Genomic DNA, 19873 nt, shown 5'->3' with positions numbered 1-19873 from the left:
CCTTGCAACGCCCGATTTTAAAATGGGATTACCTTTTTCTGGAGGAGAAAAGGACACAAACAATTGTTTTGTTCTACGAAACAGGTTTGTCCTACATCTAATGTGTGTAGAGCTCTTTCCGCAACTGTTTGTGGTTGAGAAAAGAATACTGGCAACTCAATAGATTGGCTGAGGTGGAACGGTGAAATGACTTTTGGAAGGAATTTTGGGTTTGTTTTAAGAACCACTTTGTTGTGATGGAGTTATATAAATGGTTCTTGAATTGTTAACGCCTGGATCTCACTTACTTGTCTGAGTGAGGTAATAGCAACTAAAGAAAGTAACTTTCCATGTAAGGAACGTTAATTCACACTTATGTAATGGTTCAAATGGAGGACCCATAAGTCTAGTGAGAACAATATTTAAATTACATACCAGAGAGGGTGGTATTCTAGGAGGAATTATTCTTTTGAGTCCTTCCATAAACGCTTTGATGGCAGGTACTCTAAATAATGACAAGTGTTGTCTGTTTTGAAGGTAGGCTGCTATAGCAGCAAGATGTAACCTGATTGAGGAGTACGCTAAATTACATTTTTGTAGATGGAGCAGGTAGCATATGATGTTTTGTATGGAATCATCTAATGGGTTAATGTTGTTATATGTGCAATACACAACAAACCTTTTCCACTTGGCTGCATAGCATGCTCTAGTGGTGGGGCGTCTCGCTTCTTTTATGACATTCATGTAATCAGGCGGAAGATTCTAAGATCTCAGGAGCCAAATCGCTAGATTGAGCTGCATTGGGTCTGGATGCATGATCTCTCCATGGTTCTGTGTCAGTAGATGTGGGGAGAGTTTTAATTTTTGATGTGGTACTACTGAGAGCTCTAGTACTGTGGTGTACCATGGTTGTCTTGCCCACGTTGGTGCTATGAGAATCAATGTGAGGGAATGTTGCTGTAGCTTGCGTTCCACTAACGCAATTAGTGGGAGAGATGGAAAAGTGTACGCAAATTTGTTTGACCAACTCATCCATACCGCATTGCCTTTGGACAATGGGTGTGGGTATCTGGCGGCGAAGCTTGGGCATTTGGAGTTGCGGTGTGTGGCGAACAGATCTAGCTCTGGTTGTCCCCACTTGTGAAAGAACAGTTGAAGAACTTGAGGATAAAGTTCCCACTTGTGTATCTGTTGTCTTTGACAACTTAACAGATCTGCAACTTTATTGTGAACTCCTGGTAGATGTTCTGCTAACAGAATTATTTTTTGAGGAATGGCCCACCTCCATATGCTCTGCTCCAGCCGGGAGAGCTGTAAGGAGTGTGTTCCTCCTTGTTTTTGAATGTAATACATGGCTGTCATATTGTCTGCACGGACTAGTACCGCCTTGCTTGATAGGTAATGTTGAAACGATTTTGAGCTAGAAAAACTGCTAACAACACAAGATGTTTTATGTGGAGTAACTTTTCTTGAGGTGTCCATGTACCCTGTACTGTGTATTCTTCTAAATGCGCTCATCATCCTGTGAGAGATGCATCTGTGGTTAGCATCACTTGTGGAACAGGCTCTATGAACGGCTGGCCCTTGGAAAGGTTTTTGGTGTTCCACCACTGCAGAGAGCGATATGTCCGGTCGTCTACCACCACCAGATCTGTTATTTGTTGCTGAGCCTGATTCCACTGACTTGCTAAGCACTCTTGTATGGGGAGCATTTGTAGTATTGCGTATGGTACTATGAAAATGCAAGATGCCATCATTCCGATTAATTGCATGAACACTCGAGCTGGTAGTGAGTGTTGTAGCTGGAATTTTTGTATACGAGCTTGCATACTTTGTATCCTTGTTGGATTGGGGTATGCAATTGCTTTGGAGGTCTCTATTGTGGCACCTAGTAGTGTTGAGACAGGGATGTTTGGAGGTGTGACTTCTTTTGATTTACTGTGAATCCTAGCTTGTGTAACAGGCAGATGGTCTGATGCGTGTGCTGTACACATTGGTGGTATGACTTGGATTTTATTAACCAGTCGTCTAGGTATGGGAGGACATGAATGTTGTCTCTTCTTAAGTGTGCTGCTACTACTGCTAGACACTTTGTGAACACTCGAGGTGCTGTAGTTACTCCGAAAGGGAGTACTTTTGAATTGGTAATGTTGACCTTCTAGTACAAATCGAAGGTACTTTCTGTGAGATTGATGGATAGGAATGTGGAAGTAGGCGTCCTTGAGATCTAATTTGGCAAGGAAGTCGCCTTGTTTTAACAGCGGCAGAACCTGTTGTAGCGTGAACATATGGAAGTGGTCGGATTGTATGTACAGGTTTAGTGGCCTTAGATCTAGTATATGTCTGAGGGACCCGTACTTTTTGGGTATGAGAAGGTATAGGGAGTAAACTCCTGTGTTTTGGGACTGGTTCTATTGGATTCTTTTGCAGTAGAGATGCAACCTCTTGTCTTAGGAGCGTGAGATGCTCCTGTGACATGGGACGTTGTCTGGGTGGTATTGTTGGAGGAGTGGAAGTGAGCTCCAGGCAATAGCCTGACTGAACTATTCGTCTTACCCACCTGTCTGTGGTGATGGAGTTCCAGACAGGTAGGAACTGTTGTAATCTCCCCCGGACAGGAGTGGAATGGTCTGGGGGGGATGGACGGGAAGTCACTGTTTGGGAGTAGAGGCATTGCGGTTGTTGTTGCCTCTGCCTCTACCCTTATTGTTGTTACCTCTATGTCCTCCTCTGTAATACCCTCTACTGGGCGAGGTTTGGATGGGCGCTTTATAAGAAGAGGAGGTGTTGTCAGTTAGAAAACCCTTAGAGGCGCCCTGTATGAGGACCGACGAAAGGACGCTCGATGGGTCTGAGTTCGTAAGGCTCCCATGGATTTTGCCGTATCCGTATCTTTTCTCATTTTCTATAGTGCATTATCAACTGTTTGACCAAAGAGATGTTGCTGGTCAAAGGGTTGACTTAAGATACTGGCCTGTACTTCTGGCTTGAACCCAGAGATGCGTAGCCATGCATGTCTATGCAACAGTACTCCTGTATTTATTGCTCTAGAGGCTGTGTCTGCAATGTCTAATGCACAGCGGATTGAGGTAATTGTAATAACCTTGCCTTCTTGTATTAGGTCAGAAGCCCTGGTCTTATATTGCTCTGGCAAATGTTGCATGAGTGATTCTAACTCATCATAATGAGCTTGATCATATCTTGCTAACAAAGCTTGAGTGTTAGCAATTCTCCAGACATTGGCTGCTTGAGAGATGGTGCATTTTCCTGAAGCATCTTAAAGCTTGGACTCTTTATCAGGGGGTGGAGCATCCCCTATTGTCTGCGAGTTAGCTCTTTTCCTCGCATTTGATACTACTGAGTCCAATGGCAGCTGACCTTTGGTGTATGCTGGGTCAGTTGGAGCCGCTTTATACTTTATTTCCAGTCTGGGGTTAATTACCCTAGCTCTGACGAGGTCTGTAAATACCTCTGGTGCATGTCTCACCACAACACTAAGTATTGGTAATGTGGTTGTGCTTTTATGTGACAACAGTAGTGTATCCATAAGGAAGTCCTCTTTCACTGGATCTGTATGTAAGTCCACTCCATGAAAAGTGGCTGCTCTATGAATGAGCTGTGTAAACCCAATATGTCATCTGGGGGAGATGGTCTAGAAGGGTATGCATCATCTTGAGGCAGATCTGGCGCATTATAATCCTCCCAGGGATCATCTGATGGCCCAGGAATATTGTCTGGGTCATCTGTGTCATCTATGCGTTACTCACTTTCTACCCCCTGTGAATAATTGTCTTCATCGTCATCATCCTGCGGTATAGGGCTATGTGTGCTGGATGGTGAGTGTACAGGAGAAATATCTATTGGCATCTCTATCAAAGGTGAAGGAATTCTTATGAGGGAAGTTTGTGCATGCTTTTTGAGAGGAACTGGAGGTGGTTTGGGAGAGTCCATTTTCCTCTTTTCAGGCACTGTAATGACATGTCCAGTCTTTAGATTAATACGAAGAGTCTTTTGCTTTGGGTCTGGATGGAAAAGCTCTTCTGATGAAATATCCTTTTTCGGTGCTGATTTATCCTGTTTAGGCCCGAAATGCTTAGGTTTTACAGTGTCTATTGCCTTTGGAGCGGATTTTGGCTTCGGTTCCGAAGACTTGGCATCATGCTTCTTTCTCGGATCTGAGCTTTTTGGATCCGGAATTGTTATTCCCGAAGGGCGTTTGGAATCATCGACCTTTGGAGCCGAAGTGTGTTTCGGTGCCGAAGCAGGCTTTGGGTCGACTTTTTTCGGAACCGGAGTTGTCTTCGGTTCGGTAGACTTGGGAACGTCTTTCGGTGCTGAGCTTGTTTTCGGCTCAACCAGTTTCAGTACCGAGGGCTGCTTTGGTGCCGGAGCACAAGTTTCTTACCTTTGGTAACTATATATCTGTAAGAAACAGTAGTTCGTGTTAGATTCTTTACCTTAGAATATCCCCAGACGTCAGATTGGAACCCGAAAGTTTTGCGTAGCAGTTCCCCTTGCGTGTTGGTAGGCGTCGTCTGCGTCTCGGCGTCCGTCGTCTGCGCCGGGATGACGTCGTCGGAGTACTTAGACGCCGCCCTCACGCGCGGACGTCAGTTCTTATACACAGCTTTTCTGCTCCAGGAACGCAGAGCCATGATAAAAACCGACACTGGTGCCATGAAACTATGGACCCCAGGGAAGAATCTTAACCCTAGATATCGGTTCGCAGAACGGGGAGGATGGGTGAGCTGTAAGGAATCTAACACCAACTACTGTTTCTTACAGATATATCGTTACCGAAGGTAAGTAACTTGTGCATCTGAAAGAAACAGGTTAGTGTTAGATTCCTTACCTTAGAATAGATACCCCAGCAATACCAACCCCGGTGGTGGGTCTGCGAACCAATGATCACACCAGAAAGTCCTGGAGAACAGAACGGCCGAAAAAGCCATCTCTCCGACTTGGCTGTCCAGGCAGCAGTGTCTAGCGAACGTGTGCAGCGAGGCCCACGTAGCTGCCTGACAGATGTCCTGCAAGGGGACTCCCCGACCCTGGGCAGTAGTAGTCACCGTGGCCCGTGTGGAATGGGCCCTCAGCCCAACAGGAGGCTCCTTTTTAGCCAAAGAGTTGCATACCTTGATGCACAACATGAACCACCGAGAGATAGTCCGTTTGTGCACCGCCCGTCTCTTCTTAGCGCCCACGTAACCAACAAAGAGCTGGTCGTCCACTCAGAACTGGCGTGTGCGGTCCAGATAGAATGAGAGCGCACGTTTTGGGTCCAGACGGTGGAGCCTCTCTTCCTCTTTCGAGGGATGCGGAGGCGGAAAGAAGGTGGGCAAGGTGATGGACTGCCCAATGTGGAAGGCTGTGACTACCTTGGGCAGGAAAGAGGGACGCGTTCTCAAGACAACTTTGTCCGGATGGACAGAAAGGAAAGGAGGTTTGTAAGAAAGAGCCTGGAACTCACTCACTCTCCTGCCAGAGATGATGGCAACCAGGAAGGCAGTCTCAAGAGTGAGAAGACGAAGAGGGCAATTGTGAAGTGGCTTGAAAGGAGCGCACATCGAATAAGTAAGAACAAGGTTCAAGTCCCACTGAGGCATCACGAAAGGAACAGGAGGAAACATGTGAGTGATGACCTTCAAGAATCTATTTACAACAGGGGACTTGAAAAGAGAAGACTGATCAGGTAGCCTTAAAAAGGCTGAAATGGCAGAGAGGTAGCCCTTGATAGTGCCCAGAGCAGAGCCCTGCTGGGCAAGAGAAAGAAGAAAGAGGAGAACCTCTGAAAGAGGGGCAGAAAGGGGAGCAACAGCCTTTGCTGTGCACCATGCCACAAATGTGTTCCACCTGCAGGTGTATACCGATTTTGTGGAAGGACGCCTGGCTGCCAGAATCACATCACAGACCTCAGGAGGCAAGTCAAATGGCCTCAACTGTCGCCGCTCAATCTCCACGCATGGAGGTGGAGACTGGACAGGTTCGGGTGGAGGACCGTCCCCTGCTGCTGCGACAGAAGGTCCTCCTGAAGAGGCAGACGAATCGGGGGATCGACTGACATGCTGAGTAACTCGGGATACCAGTAGCTTCGTGCCCAGCCCGGAGCCTCAAGGTTGACTTGGGCCCGGTCGCGCCTGATCTTCTTCAGCACTCTTGGCAGAAGTGGTATAAGCGGAAAGGCGTACAATAGACCACAGCTCCACTTGCGACGAAAAGCGTCTCCAAGCGAGTGCCGCCTTGGAAATTCCAACGCGCAGAACTGATGACATTGTGCTTCTCTTCTGTGGCGAAAAGATCTAACCAAGGCTCTCCCCACTGCTGAAAGAGACAATGCGCCACGTCAGAGTCTGAGTTCGTCCGCCCTGGCGTTCAGGGAACCTGCCAGGTGTTGAACCACCAGGGTGACGCCCTGGTGTTCCAGCCATTGCCAGAGATGCAGAGCCTCCTGACAATGGGTCCACGACCCCACCCCGCCATGTTTGTTGCAGTACCTCATGGCGGTGGTGTTGTCCGTGAAACCCTGCACTACACTTTCCCGGACAGAGGGAAGGAATGCCCTTAGTGCAAGTCGGATCACCCGCAGCTCCAGAAGGTTGATATGGAGCCGGAACTCCGCCAGAGACCAGAGGCCTCTGATCTCCGCCTCTCCCATGTGGCCCCCCCAGCCCAGGAGGGACACATTGGTCACTACTACGTGCTCCGGTTGGGATAGGGAGAGGGATCTGCCATTGACCCAATCGCGGTCCGTGAGCCACCACTGCAAGTGTTTTGCAGTGCCCTCCGAGATCAGGACATGGTCGGTCAGGTTGCCCTGATGCTGGGCCCACTGAAGCTTCAGGTCCCACTGCAGAGCCTGCATCCGCCACCTGGCGTGATGCACCAGAAGGATGCAGGAGGCCATCAGCCCCAGAAGCCGCAGCGTCAACCTGACCGAGATTCGGGATAAAGGCCGAAAGATCGTAATCAAAGCCTGAATATCCCGAACCAACTGTTCGGGAGGATAAACCCGAAACTGCGCAGAGTCCAGAACCGCTCCGATGAAGAGGAGCTTCTGAGAGGGACACAGGTGTGACTTCGGCACATTGATGGAGAACCCCGGCAGGTGCAAGAGGTCCGCCGTAGTCTGGAGGTGGCTGACGACTGTCTGGGGCGAGCCCGCCTTCAACAACCAGTCGTCGAGATAGGGGAAGACTGCCACCCCTAATCTGCGCAGATGGGCTGCGACCACCGCCATCACTTTCGTGAACACCCGAGGTGTGCTGGTAAGGCCGAAAGGGAGCACTGTAAACTGAAAGTGCTCGCTGCCTACCGTGACCCGCAGGGAACGCCGGTGGGCCGGCAGGACGGGGATGTGAAAATATGCGTCCTGCAAGTCCAACGCTACCATCCAGTCTTCTGGCAGCTAAGACCTGAGCCTAAGTCAGCATCTTGAACTTATCCTTCCGGAGGAAGCCGTTGACGTTACGCAGGTCCAAGATAGGGCGTAGTCCCCCTTTGCCCTTCTTGGGAACCAGAAAGTAGTGGGAGTAACAACCAAACCCTACTTCTGGCCCAGGAATGCGCTTGATGGTCCCCTTCGGCCAAGAGGGCCGTAACTTCCTCTTGCAGAAGTTGCAAGTGATCCCCGACACGCGGTGGTACTGCGGTGGCATGGCTGGAGGGGTCGCCTCGAAGGGGGGGGGAGTAGCCCCTTCGGACGATTTGCAGCACCCACCTGTCCGATGTGATGGAGCGCCAGTGGAGGAGGTGATGGCGAACCCTGCCCCCCACTGGCGTCGAATGGGCCTGAAAGCTCAGACTAGGAAGGCTTTGAGGCGGATGCTGCGGCGGTGGATGTGGACTGGCCTCGCCGCTGTCCCTTACCACGTCCGCGGCCGCGCTGGATGTTAGTCTGCGGCCCGTGGCTGGCAGGACGTGAGGGGGAGCCCTTTCCTTGGCCACGAACGGAGCAAAAGGCAGAAGTTTGCTGGCGCTGGCCCGACAGGCCCAAGGACTTGGCCGTAGCCCTGGAGTCCTTGAAACGCTCAAGCGCACGGTCTGCCTTGTCGCCAACAAGGCGACGGCCATCAAACGGCATGTCCAGGAGGGAATTCTGGACATCAGCCGAAAAGTTGGCGGACCTCAACCAGGCATGGGGGCGAACCGCCACTGTCGTGGAAATCGCCCTGCCCAGTGAGTCCGTGGTATCCAGCCCACATCGGATAGAGTACCGTGCTGCGTCCCGCCCTTCCGCAAGGGCTTGAGCGAGTTTGACCCGGGCCTGCTCCGGGCAAGCTGGCAGCACATCCGTGACCGTGTCCCACAGAGTGGGTATAACGGCCGAAAAGGCAAGCGGTGTTGACCGACCGCAACCCCAAACTGAATGAGGAGAACAGCTTCTTACCGAACTGCTCATACCTTTCGGATTCCCGATCAGGTGGTGCAGTCGGGAATGCGGTCTGGGAGTTAGAGGCCTGGATACCAGGCTCTCGGGAGTGGGGTGGGTGGACAGGAAGCTAGGGTCGCCCGGGGACAGGCAGTGACGCCTGGCCACGTTCTGATCTACAGGGGGACCTGTAGCGGGCCTGGACCAAGTGCCCAACAGAACGTCAGTAAGGGCCTCATTAAATGGCAGTAGAGGCTCCGAAGAGCTTACCTGCGGTTTAAGGACCTCGGTGAGAAGGTTAGTTCTCACGGCCGTGACGGGGAGCTCAAGACCCAAGGCCTTGGCTGCCCTCATCAGCACCACGCTGTAAGGAGCCCTCTCCTCGGTAGCCACGGTAATAGGGGAGACAAAGCCAGTGTCGGGCGAAGTGTCCAAACCACTGGCCTCCCCTAGATCCACTGCCCAGTCCTGAAACGACTGGCACTCTCGTGCCCGAGGGTCCTCAGACCCCTCCCAATCCCCCTCGCCTCCCATCTCCTGATAGCTCGGTTCAAAGGATGGGCCGGATCATAGAAGAATTGCTCTTCTCTCGGCGTCGAGCGACGCCGGTCCGACGCCGGATCCGGACGAGGGAAGGACCAGGGACGACGTCGTCCTGGTACAGCGTCAGGGGCGACAACCTGGGGGTCGGCGCCTGCGGAGGGGTCGCAAGGTCGACCAGCGGCGACCCGGATCCGGTGGGGCCCTGCGGCATCAGGACCGGAATCATCAACGGCGCCAGGGCCGAAGCACCCGACGGCGAAAGGGCCGAAGCACCCGGCCCGGTTGGGCTCCCAGTCGGGCCGCGGGGCCCGCAGGCACCACAACGGGACCCGACGGAGGAGAGAGAGACTCGATGGCCATGATGAAGGCATCGATCTCCTCCAGCGTCGCGTTCAGCGCAGGGACCGGCGGGTATGGAGCTGGCAGCGGCGCGTGGGCGGTGTCACCCGAACCCCCGGCCGCATCGCGCAAGCGTGAGGGGGGGGGAAAGAGTCGGAAGAGCGATGTCGTCTCTTCGACTTCTTGTGCCTCTTACCTGAGGACTTGGTGCCCGACGAATGGTGTCGACACGCCGAACTTCGATGACTGAGGCCCCGCGACCTGTCCTTCGACCTCCTCCTCGACCTGGACCGTGAACGGCACGGGGCCGACTGCCGGAGCTCGAGGCGCTTACGGGACCGCTCCCGCCTAGCCTTCGACGTCAAGGCCCGGCAGTCGGGGCACGACTTGTCGTCATGGTCGGCCCCAAGGCAATACAGGCACCGGCGATGGGGGTCGGTAACCGACATCAGTCGGTTGCAATCGGCACAGGGCTTGAACCCAGGCATCCCTACCGGCACCGATAGTTGTACGACTCGAAACAGGAACAAAAAGATCGAAAAAGTTTGTCAAAAAGTGACTACGGAGTACTGCTTTTTCCCGATCTGCGCTTGCTGGCGTGGAAAAAAGAAGAACTGACGTCAGCGCGTGAGGGCGGCGTCTAGGTACTCCGACGACATCATCCTGGCGCCAACGACGCGGACGATGGACGCGGAGCCGCAGACGACGCCTACCGACGCGCAGGGGTACTGCTACGCAAAACTTTCCGGATCCAGTCTGACGCCTGGGGATATTCTAAGGTAAGGAATCTAACACTAACCTGTTTCTTTCAGATGTTAATTTTAGTTGGAGGACCATCTTGTTATTGGGACCAACAGACTGACTCGAGCCGGAGTCGACTGGAGGCTTCTTTGGAATCTTCACTGCCGAGCCAGAAGGCCGGCTTCGGAAGGTTTCGGTCGGTGTGCACCTGGACGTGGAGGTGGAACCGAAGCCTGTCCCGGTATGGGGGGGGGGGGTGAACAGGGTCGACGCTTGTACTCACGACCTTTTGACCAGCTGGAAGAAGATCGTCGTCTTCTGATTGATCCTCGGCTCCGGAAGCTGAATCCACTGCTTCGGAAACGATGTCGTCCTGCTGTTGTACTTCGGACTCTACCTCGATCGGAGCCTCGTCTATGATGAGGTCTGGTGTCTATGAAGATGACTGCGCCATGACTCTTCGAGCTCAACGGTCCCAGATGGTCTTCTTGGACCGGAACGAAGCGCAGGCCTCACAATCTCGACTCTCGTGCTCTGGAGACAAGCACATATTGCAAACCTCAAAGATAAGTGTGAGGAAATTTGTGTCCACACTGAGGGCACTTCTTGAAGGGTGTTCTTTCCATGAGCCAAAGGCCCAATGGCACAGTTGGGCCTGACGAACGCTGGAATTGAGAAGCGCAAGCCTTTCTTCGACGCGAGTAACTGGAATTACTGTCGAAGGTGATACCGATGGTATGATGTAGGACAGAAGTCGAAAAGAGATCGGTAACGGGACCGAACGATAAACACATCCAAGCCCGATCGCGGAAAAAAACCATCCAAAGATGGAGTCGATGCCCATGAGCACTGCGATATACAGGAGGAGTCATCCAACAGATAAAGACTCTTCCAAGACAACAACAATTATCCGAGCCCACCACCAGATGGTGATCTATGCAATAGTGTGTGGTCTGCAGCCCATATGCCTCGAACATAGCATTACAGTACAATACAGAGGTGTATCAGTAGTCTCCGAGCCCTAACCTCTCAAGGTAGTAAACAACAAGTGTAATGGGCTTCTCACATCCCTGGGCCCTATCATCACTGAACCTGCTGCACTAATTAGGTCTATATCTCTAAGCCAGTAAATAACAACACTTACTGTCCTTAAAACTCCTTACATTGGGCGTGTGTTCATAAGTCCGGAGAGGGATAATAACTAGTGTTACTGACCAGCTCCACAGTCTGCAATGGTAGAATATGTTTAGCATCATCGACCTGCTACGCAGTTACTAACAGTACAACAAAGGTAGCGCAGGAGACGGATAAGCATTGCAGATCGTTAAATTTTGAGCTCTTAAATGCTGACAGAAGCCTAACAGTAGCATAGCCCTGAATATTGAATTTTTTCGGGGTAGCGGGCAGTATATTTTTATGTGCATTGCAAAATTAACTGTGCTTTGCTTGCATAACGCAACTTGTTTTTACGCCGGGGGAATGTGGCTGTGAAAACCCACAGTGCCCATGCATACGTGCTCAGCATGCTACTGCATCAGTGTGGATTAGTGGAAGACGCAACCTGCCATGCTGTTTTTCTGCAAGGTTAATTGTATGTACCTATTAGAATTTGCACATTACTTCCATATGCTCGATTGCCAAAAGCCCAGAAAAAGTGCATACACCTTTCTGTAACTCACTCCAAGCTACAGTATGAACATCCATTTAAACCATTCACAGCTAACCTGGAGGTGTTGCTTTCTTGCCTTCCATAAGTAGAATTTAAAGTCTGGGTGGCTCCACTGAGAAGGCTTGCTTCGGAGTTCATTCTTTACGAGCCAACTGGAGTTGCCATTTTGCCAGAGCACTACTCTGTATGGTATGAAGGTGACCTGAAACAGTGGTACACTCTTTCCTTTAATATGCTTATGCTTGCAATGTAAAGCAGTACAGGAGGGAAAGCAGTGGGGCTCCCACAGGGCACAACAGATGTGGTCGTACTTCTAATGGCAAATGGTTAGCCCGATGTTATGTCGATGCATGCATGAAATACGGAGTGAAGTTGAGTGCAGTGGTAAGGAAGTCATTGCTGTCATCGATATCTGAGAGGTGAGAAATAATGATTCATAATCTGGTTGTAGGAAGGGCAGTCGATCTTTATAGTAAGGCTCAACTCGTACCAGTCCATTTGGTTCTTCTTGGTCATTTGCCTTTTGTTTTCACCTGATCCATAAATATAACTATTTCACATCTCCCAACTTGAGGGACCAGGTATTAATTCATCGTCGAAAGCAGATTATACAGGTCTGTACCTGCTTGAGGCTCGTAGGGCACATTGAACAAGGACACAATCTTTTCCAAAAACAAATATTCTACATCTAGATGTAGATAAAACAAAAAGGTGTCTACTTTGTAAAATGGAAATTAAATGTAAGGAGTCGCTAAATTAGACCGACTTCAAAACCACTAAGCAACAGAACTACATATGAATAACACTTGAAAAGGATGTTTCTTTTTTATGTTTACTTATATAACATTTCTCTAAACCACTTTTGTATGGATAGCAAAAAAGGAACATATAGCAGTAGTGCAGACAGTAGAATTTGTACGTTCTGAAGTAGTCAAGGTATAGATGGAAGAGGTGAGTTTATAGCAATCGCCTGAAAGAGAGGAGACTTAGTGTGATTCTTAAATGTGAACGAAAGGACTTCTAAGAGCACGGTCAGGATCATTTAAAAAATGCAAACTTTGATTATTGTCATTTGGCTTAGTCTTAATCAGTTACAAAAAAGTGCCGCTCATTGTAAGTGCTCACTATTTCCTTAAAGAGATTATAATCAAGTCTACTTGGTTTAGGGAAGGTGGTTGTAAAAATCCCTCATAGGGAGATACAAACCTTGTGCATCCTCTTTTAATTGCTAGACAACTCTTGGTAGTCTAGTGAACTTGCGCATCACTTTGTACAACACATTTAAAACTTCTAAAAGGGCTCTTAATCTCCTGGGAAAACCTGGAAAAACTATTACTGCCAAAGCAATTGAGGCATAACTGTCTACAGAAGTGTCCCTCTCTTGGGATTTTGTAGAAAATTTTAGATAGTCGCAAGTTCTTCAGAAAATAAAAGCTTGAGCTGTCAAATGCCTTTTTGGCAGTCTTCACGTATACTTAACTCTAAATAACCCGCACTGGCTTCTTGTCACGGCCAGAGTTATAAGTTCAGACTTAGGTGCATAAATCTTTTTTTGGGAAAAGCAGCAGGCTACGTAAAAGAGGGCATTAATCTCTACCAACCAGTCCAATTTAAGGTCTAGCTCTAAGAATATGATTCGAGTATTTACAGTTAATATGTAAAGATCTGATGGGAATTGTTTTCTGTGCCAGGTGGCAAAGTTATGGACTACATTTATATCTTTAGTTGGAAAAGCACCGCTTCAAATGTATATCTCCACCAATCATAGGAGAATGATAAGCCTTTGAGGTATCCTTTTTATAGAAACGCTGAGTCGTAGTGTACAAAATTCAATGTTCTTTTAATAGTCCATTTATAGACAAAATACCAGCCAACCCGTTTCGTTCTGCCAAACAGAACTTCTTCAGGGCGCAATCTGTGTTTCAAGGTGTGGCAAGATTTCCAAAGAATTCCTTTACTTATATCTTCCCATATATTTAGGGGTTTTCTGTATACGGATATCCTACTATTGTGGGACCAGGAATCTGATTACTCCAACCGATTCTCAAATATTTCTTTTTATTCTCAAATAAGATTTTTGACCTTGTATAATTCCAAGGTTAGTTCAATGTAGTCGGCAAAGGTCCCACCTCATATTCTCTGTAGGCAACCACAGAGTAACTTCTTACGGCAATTGCCTGTCCCGTCAATTCAGATAACTTCAAGTCGGCGTCCCCGTCTTTCGACCCGCGATCGTCTCCAATTTTGGCACACCTTGAAACACAAATTGCGCCCTGAAGAAGTTCTGTTTGGCAGAACGAAACGCGTTGGCTGGTATTTTGTCTATAAATGGACTACTAAAAGAACATTGAATTTTGTACACTACGACTCAGCGTTTCTATAAAAAGGATACCTCAAAGGCTTATCATTCTCCTATGATTGGTGGAGATATACATTTGAAGCGGTGCTTTTCCAACTAAAGATAAAAATAGACTTTTTCCCAAGTTTGGGTGGTGCTCTTGGGACAGGGAGCATGTGGATTGTGCATGCTGATATATTGGAAATTGAATAATTTGGGTGATATTTGGATTGGTGCTGTGTTTTGTGTGTAAGTGGTCCACTGTCCGATTTGCATTGTAAAAAGTTATGGACTACACTTGCAATGAATGAGAGGATCGAGGATGAGATCCTAATCTTCAAGAAACCCTTGAAAACGTATCTCTTCTAGTCATATTGTTTATGAGAATCACCGTTATGAATGATACAGTGCTTGGGTGACAAAGAATGAAGTGCTAAGGAAATTACGACAATTTACTAATTGGTTGCTGCACCAGTGGATTGCTACATCACCAAGGAAGTTTTGATTTTCAGGGTTTCCACCTGTAAGGACTCTTCACTCATGATATCCTGCAGTCCGCCAGAGATTGCAAGAAGCTTAGTCAAATAAGATGAATATTCCAGATAGAGAACAATAGACATAAGGTAATAGATTTGATTTTTGCTTCTGGCCTCTGTTGGGAGCCAATGTAAGATCATATGCAATCATATGTAGTCAAATTTCCTTTCGGGTGATAAGAGTCTGGCCATTCAATGAAGAACAGCCTTGACTGGTGAAAGAGAGAATTGAGGACCACCACCCACAAATGCATTACCAAAGTAGAGACAGTATATAATTAAAGAGTTGATGTTTCCGTGAGCTGCTTAACTTTCTTGAGTGAGAGCAGGAATTAGTTGACAGATGGCCTGCTCGCTGGTTGATGTGAGGTGAAAGTGATAAAGCCTTTACAATGTTAATTCCCATGGGCTTTACTGTGGTGGGGAGGAATCACTGAGCAGGAGTGCATAGAGATCTGCTGAGTCAATTTCGTTTTTGAACTTTGGTATAATGAAGTTGAACTTTGTTTTTTGGAAAATGAGGATGATGATGTTGTCTGTCATTCACTGCTACTTTTAACAAGACAGAAATTAGGAGTGAAGGGATTTTTGAGGCTTGCATAGGAAAACTCTGAAAACGTGCCTATCTTGAATTCCTTGCTTGTTCCGCAAAACAACTCCCATAGAGCATTTTGGTATTTCATGATGCTTTATTCAATGTTATTAGTGTCTTTATTTTACATCTAGATCGGGAATTCAAACTTTCACGTGTTAAGCAGTGCACTTTAAACACGAGGCACTGTGACATAAGGGGCACAACGGAGATGAGAACAAGAGTTGTATATATGATTTAAGCACACTACTTAAGGTGGTTGTTGTATGTCTTTTATTAGTGGCTTTGAAACATAACTCTTAATTGTTTTCTCCAGGCAGGGTAGGTTGATAAAGGTAAAAAAAAATCGCCTAATATGTTAGCATCAAGGTTTGGTTTGCTGGGGTAATCCCAACACTTTAAAACACCTAGTGCAAGCGATGCACTGATCAGAAGACACCAAGCATATTCGAAGGGGTGGATGTTCTATATAATGATATGTTTACTTGATAAAATTTAAAGAGTGCCTTTGAAGCATAACACACTTTAAATGGAATGGCGCACTATTATTAACATTTTGGAGGACACATCAACCCCAGATGCATTAAACATTTTGCTGCATGCAAAGCACCAACAATGGTATTTGGGTGCAACACTTGAACTGGGAGCAGCATGAACATCCAAGACATAATACAGGAAATCAGTTGTAAGGTTTCTGCTATACCTGAAACTGTGCACTGCATTTGGAAACAGGTGCGTTATCGCGGAGTACATGACCAAATTGGATATAGGCCCAATTGAAACTTAAAAATAATCTGCTAATGTCTCAAAATTAAAAGATTAAAAATTTAACAAAGGAAATTCGATTTTCTGTTCATAAACTGTACTATCCCGTGCTGGCAAACGCAAACCAATCTATTTTCATGCATAAGCGACAAGCAAATGTACCAGACAAGAATGCCCGATGCTAGGTACAGACCTCGGCAAAAGACAAAATGTGTCACTGGACAAGTTTACGGAATGGTCTAAAGTTTTGAGGAAACCACTATTAAAACTGTCCTCTAAAACAAAGACAGCTTAGAACAATACTTAGCTCTCCATTAAACTGCTAATAAATCAGTTAATTTAGAAAATTATGGGGCTTATTGTGTAATCCCAAAATGAGGCGCTGATAATCGTATGCACATCATGCTTCTTTGCCGATCCACATTAGTGCCAAGAATATATATCATTTAAACTTGTTTATTAACTTCATAATGATGAAAGTTTAAGTCCACCTTGCTGAGATTTAAAATTGCAAATCATACACGGATCTCAGACAAACGCAAAAACATAAACGCTATCATAATGGCAATTAACGCTGGAAGACACATTAAGGATGCACAAATAATTTGAACCTACTAAATACAGACATTTTAAGTTAAAGCCAGTTGATGAAACATACGAAGTTATGCAGTACTACATAAGTGCATACGCAGGTCCCTTGCTCACTTTGCCACTGGATTCAAGCTAGTCTGGCTGATGAAGGGTGTTACCCCGAAACCAGTCCCAGGATGCTTGTTACAGGTTCAGGGAGGACCTGGTTTGGCAGTTCGGGCTGGACTGTTCCCATGAGGCACAGTGTCAAGAATGATTTTCATACAGCTGGGTCTGAACTGAGGTGGCAAAGTGAGCTAAGCAATGATTTTTTTTTTTTTCAAATCGTTTTTATTAACATTCTCAGCAAAGGAAAAGGTGTCACAGTACATCATTTGTCGTTAGAGGTGTTTACAACAGTATAAACATACCAGTGAGATGTACACAATAATCCGTGGATATGCGGTTTGGGGGCACAGACATGCTGGTAACTGAGGCATCGGGAAGGCGGAGGGAAACCTGGGAAAAATAGGGGGGGGCGGGGGGGGGGGGGGGGCTATAAGGGGAAGTTTGGATGTGGACATAACTGGGCGCGTGGCTGCAAGAGGTGAGCTAAGCAATGATGATGGATTCAACCCAGATCTGGGACTGGGGTGAGTGCCTGATGAGATTCAGCACTCCGTCCTTCATCTCCTTGTCTTTACATTAAATAGTTCATTTTAATTTCTAATGGTGGATTATTTTTATGAAATAAAGTTGAAATAGGACCATTTTTTTTTAGAGTATTAAAATCGTGGTCGCTTTTAAATGGAAAAATCTGAATAAAGTTTCTTCCACTGCAACCTTTTTACAGCAACTATGTTCTACTCACAGCTAAAATGTCGCTTTCTAGGAAATTTTTATGATCAGGATAAGGGATCAAAACTGAAGATCATCGGTCATGTCCACCAACCCATCCGATGGAACTCTAGCATCCCACCGTTGTTTACTGTGTATGTTCTAATATGTACCAACCTCAGAACTCTGAATTAACTGTATGGTTACATATAGAGTTTTACAAAACCTCTAACTAAATAAATCTACAATTTCATGCATAAGCGCAAACAGAAGTCCAAATCGCTAAGAAATACTTTGTCTGGTCTTCTTGATCTTATGACTGCAATCAAACGATCCTTCAAGTACGAACATTTAAGGCTCTTACACTGTATGAACAGCAAATACTTAAGCATCCAACCAGCAAGTGATTTATGTGGATAAACTTACTAATCTTTGCTCCATATACACAAATATATATGTTTTTGTACACTTTTTCCCACAGTTGATACTGCTTTTGCAAGTATGCATTATCATGCAGTAGAACTCGTGCCTCTGGGCTGGATGTGTTTTTTTTTATTTCACTGTATGTGGAAGTGAATTCTTATGAAATTCTGTGAAAATTGCTTCCGCCTCCAATGGAAGAAAACAAGGCCAACAAACCAAGGACTGTTCCATTAGGGTCGTTTATGTGGTTCTTCCTAGTGAAACGAGGTACAGTGAGACCAACACAAAGTGAGCAGTTTGTGGGATGTCTGGGCGGTTTGTGTGATTCTTCTTGAAACTTGTTTTGCCAGAGAGACCCACACATAGTGCAGGAAATCCCAAATTAGACTATTCTATAGTTAGCCTGCAGAGCATTTTTTTAATAGGGCAATTTCAGTCTGCAAACGAAAAAAAATAAAGTCTAGATGATTTAGGTTAAAATGCTATTGACTGCACAAAAGGAAAAATAAAATAAAACCACATAATTAAACAAATTGACATTTCGCTAAATTGTTTTGCATCTCCCTGATCACCAGATTCCTCAATTCCATCAGTGCAGGCGCTATGATGTCTGGCCAGAAAGGCTTTTCTTTATGGCAGAGTACCAGTCCATTGCTCCAATGTGAGCCGGTGAGAAGAAACAAGGCCGGGGAAGGCGTAGCCGGACCCAATGGAGGCCCGGGACAAACGCCGCCCGGAAGCGGAAAGTCCTCTCCCCTCACATTATCCCGCGAAAATGGGGGCGACCTGGATTGGTCGCACCAAGGTATCCAACTGCCCCCTCCCAATTAGGGGTGGAGGCGGCAAGCAGCTGGGAGGGGGGGGGGGGGTAAAATTGGGGTGCAATGCCCAGAGATAACACTCAACCCCCCTGCAAGAAGAACACAGAATCCCACCCACCCACACCAAAAGGAAGCGGGCGTCGCAGCCGCAAGTCAGAGGTGAGGCGGAAGAAACCCATGAAAGATACACAAAAGAAGGAAAAATTGTTAGAGGTAGATCGAAAGCTCACACTGTGTCATGGCAGGGGGACTGTGGGAGCCAATGGGGGCGTGCCGCCACAGAAAGAGTAGATGTGATGCTCCCGCAGGTCCCTTGGGATGCCTCATGGCAGGGGTACCCAGGGAGCGAAATGAACAGACAGTCTCAGGAAGGATAGAGTAGATGCTCAAGCAAGGTCCTTTGGATGCCACACAGCAGGGACCGCTGGGGGCAGGGAGGGCCCACAAAAGGGTCCAGGGCGAGCGGGACAGCACTTGCAGCCCGAGCAGGTCCTGGTGGACACCCTCCAAGTCGGTAGCAAGTTGTAGCCTTGAGGAGGCTGGGTCCATACAGCGAGCAAGAATGATTGCAACGATCAGGAAATGTGTAGCATGGACTATTATAATGTCTGGCGGATCGCCACCGCCCGTATGGGGGGGGGGGGGAGGTACCCCGACCGCCGGTTTTCCGCTGGTCACACAGGTGATCGGGTGGAAAAGAGGCCTGATATGGTGGCGGTGTCTGCAAGACACCATCATCCATATTAGAATGCAACGCCGCCACGGAAAGGCATGCGGTGATCGCAGTTGGGGGCCTGTTGCGGGTCCCCGGGAAGTTGGGGGGGTGGGGTGGCACCATTTGCATGCACAACGTGGCAGGCACCGCTTGGTGCCTGTCACCTTGTGCATGCAAATACACAACGTGGCGGGTGCATTGTGGCGGGTGCTGAATACAGCACCACCGGTCACCCCGGCGGACCGAAGGACGTTTTTCCGCTGGTCACACACGTGACCGGGCGGAAAAGGGGCCTGATATGGTGGCGGTGTCTGCAAGACACCACCATAAATATTAGAATGCAGGCGGGAAGCAGCCTTTCGGAAAGGCATGCAGTGATTGCAGTTGGGGGCCCGTTGTGGGCCCCCAGGAAGTTGGAGGGGCACCTGGGGGGTACCTATGGTATCCCCCTGCATTTGCATGCACAACGTGGCAGGCACAGCGCGGTGCCTGTCACGTTGTGCATGCAAATGCACAACATGCCTGTTTAACATGGTGGCGGGTGCTGAATACAGCACTGCCTGCCACAATTTTAATTATGGTGGAGGTCGCATCCTGATAGGCACAGCGGGACCGCCGCACCTCTTGTGGTCGGTCC

General features: G+C 47.9%; 2 protein-coding genes across 4 annotated transcripts in view; one reads left to right on the top strand and one right to left on the bottom strand.

Moving 5' to 3' along the window:
• Positions 1-19873, bottom strand: part of CYFIP1 (cytoplasmic FMR1 interacting protein 1) — a 488976-nt gene that overhangs the window by 116524 nt on the left and 352579 nt on the right. The gene's annotated exons all lie outside the window — the stretch shown is intronic.
• The window catches only part of LOC144771942 (uncharacterized), a 37398-nt gene that overhangs the window by 3242 nt on the left and 14283 nt on the right, over positions 1-19873 (top strand). Inside the window, exon 1 of one of the 2 annotated variants that reach the window (XM_078656172.1) lies at positions 14488-14600. The exons of the other annotated variant lie outside the window; for it this stretch is intronic. The gene's annotated coding sequence lies outside the window, so the exon portion shown is untranslated. Of the gene's footprint in view, positions 1-14487; positions 14601-19873 lie in introns of those variants that run through there. 2 annotated transcript variants of the gene reach the window in all.

Source organism: Lissotriton helveticus, chromosome 8 (genome assembly GCF_964261635.1).
Source record: "Lissotriton helveticus chromosome 8, aLisHel1.1, whole genome shotgun sequence".
NCBI classification, from domain to species: domain Eukaryota; kingdom Metazoa; phylum Chordata; class Amphibia; order Caudata; family Salamandridae; genus Lissotriton; species Lissotriton helveticus.
Note: the sequence above shows the minus strand (reverse complement) of the source record. Positions and strands in the feature narration are given on the sequence as shown.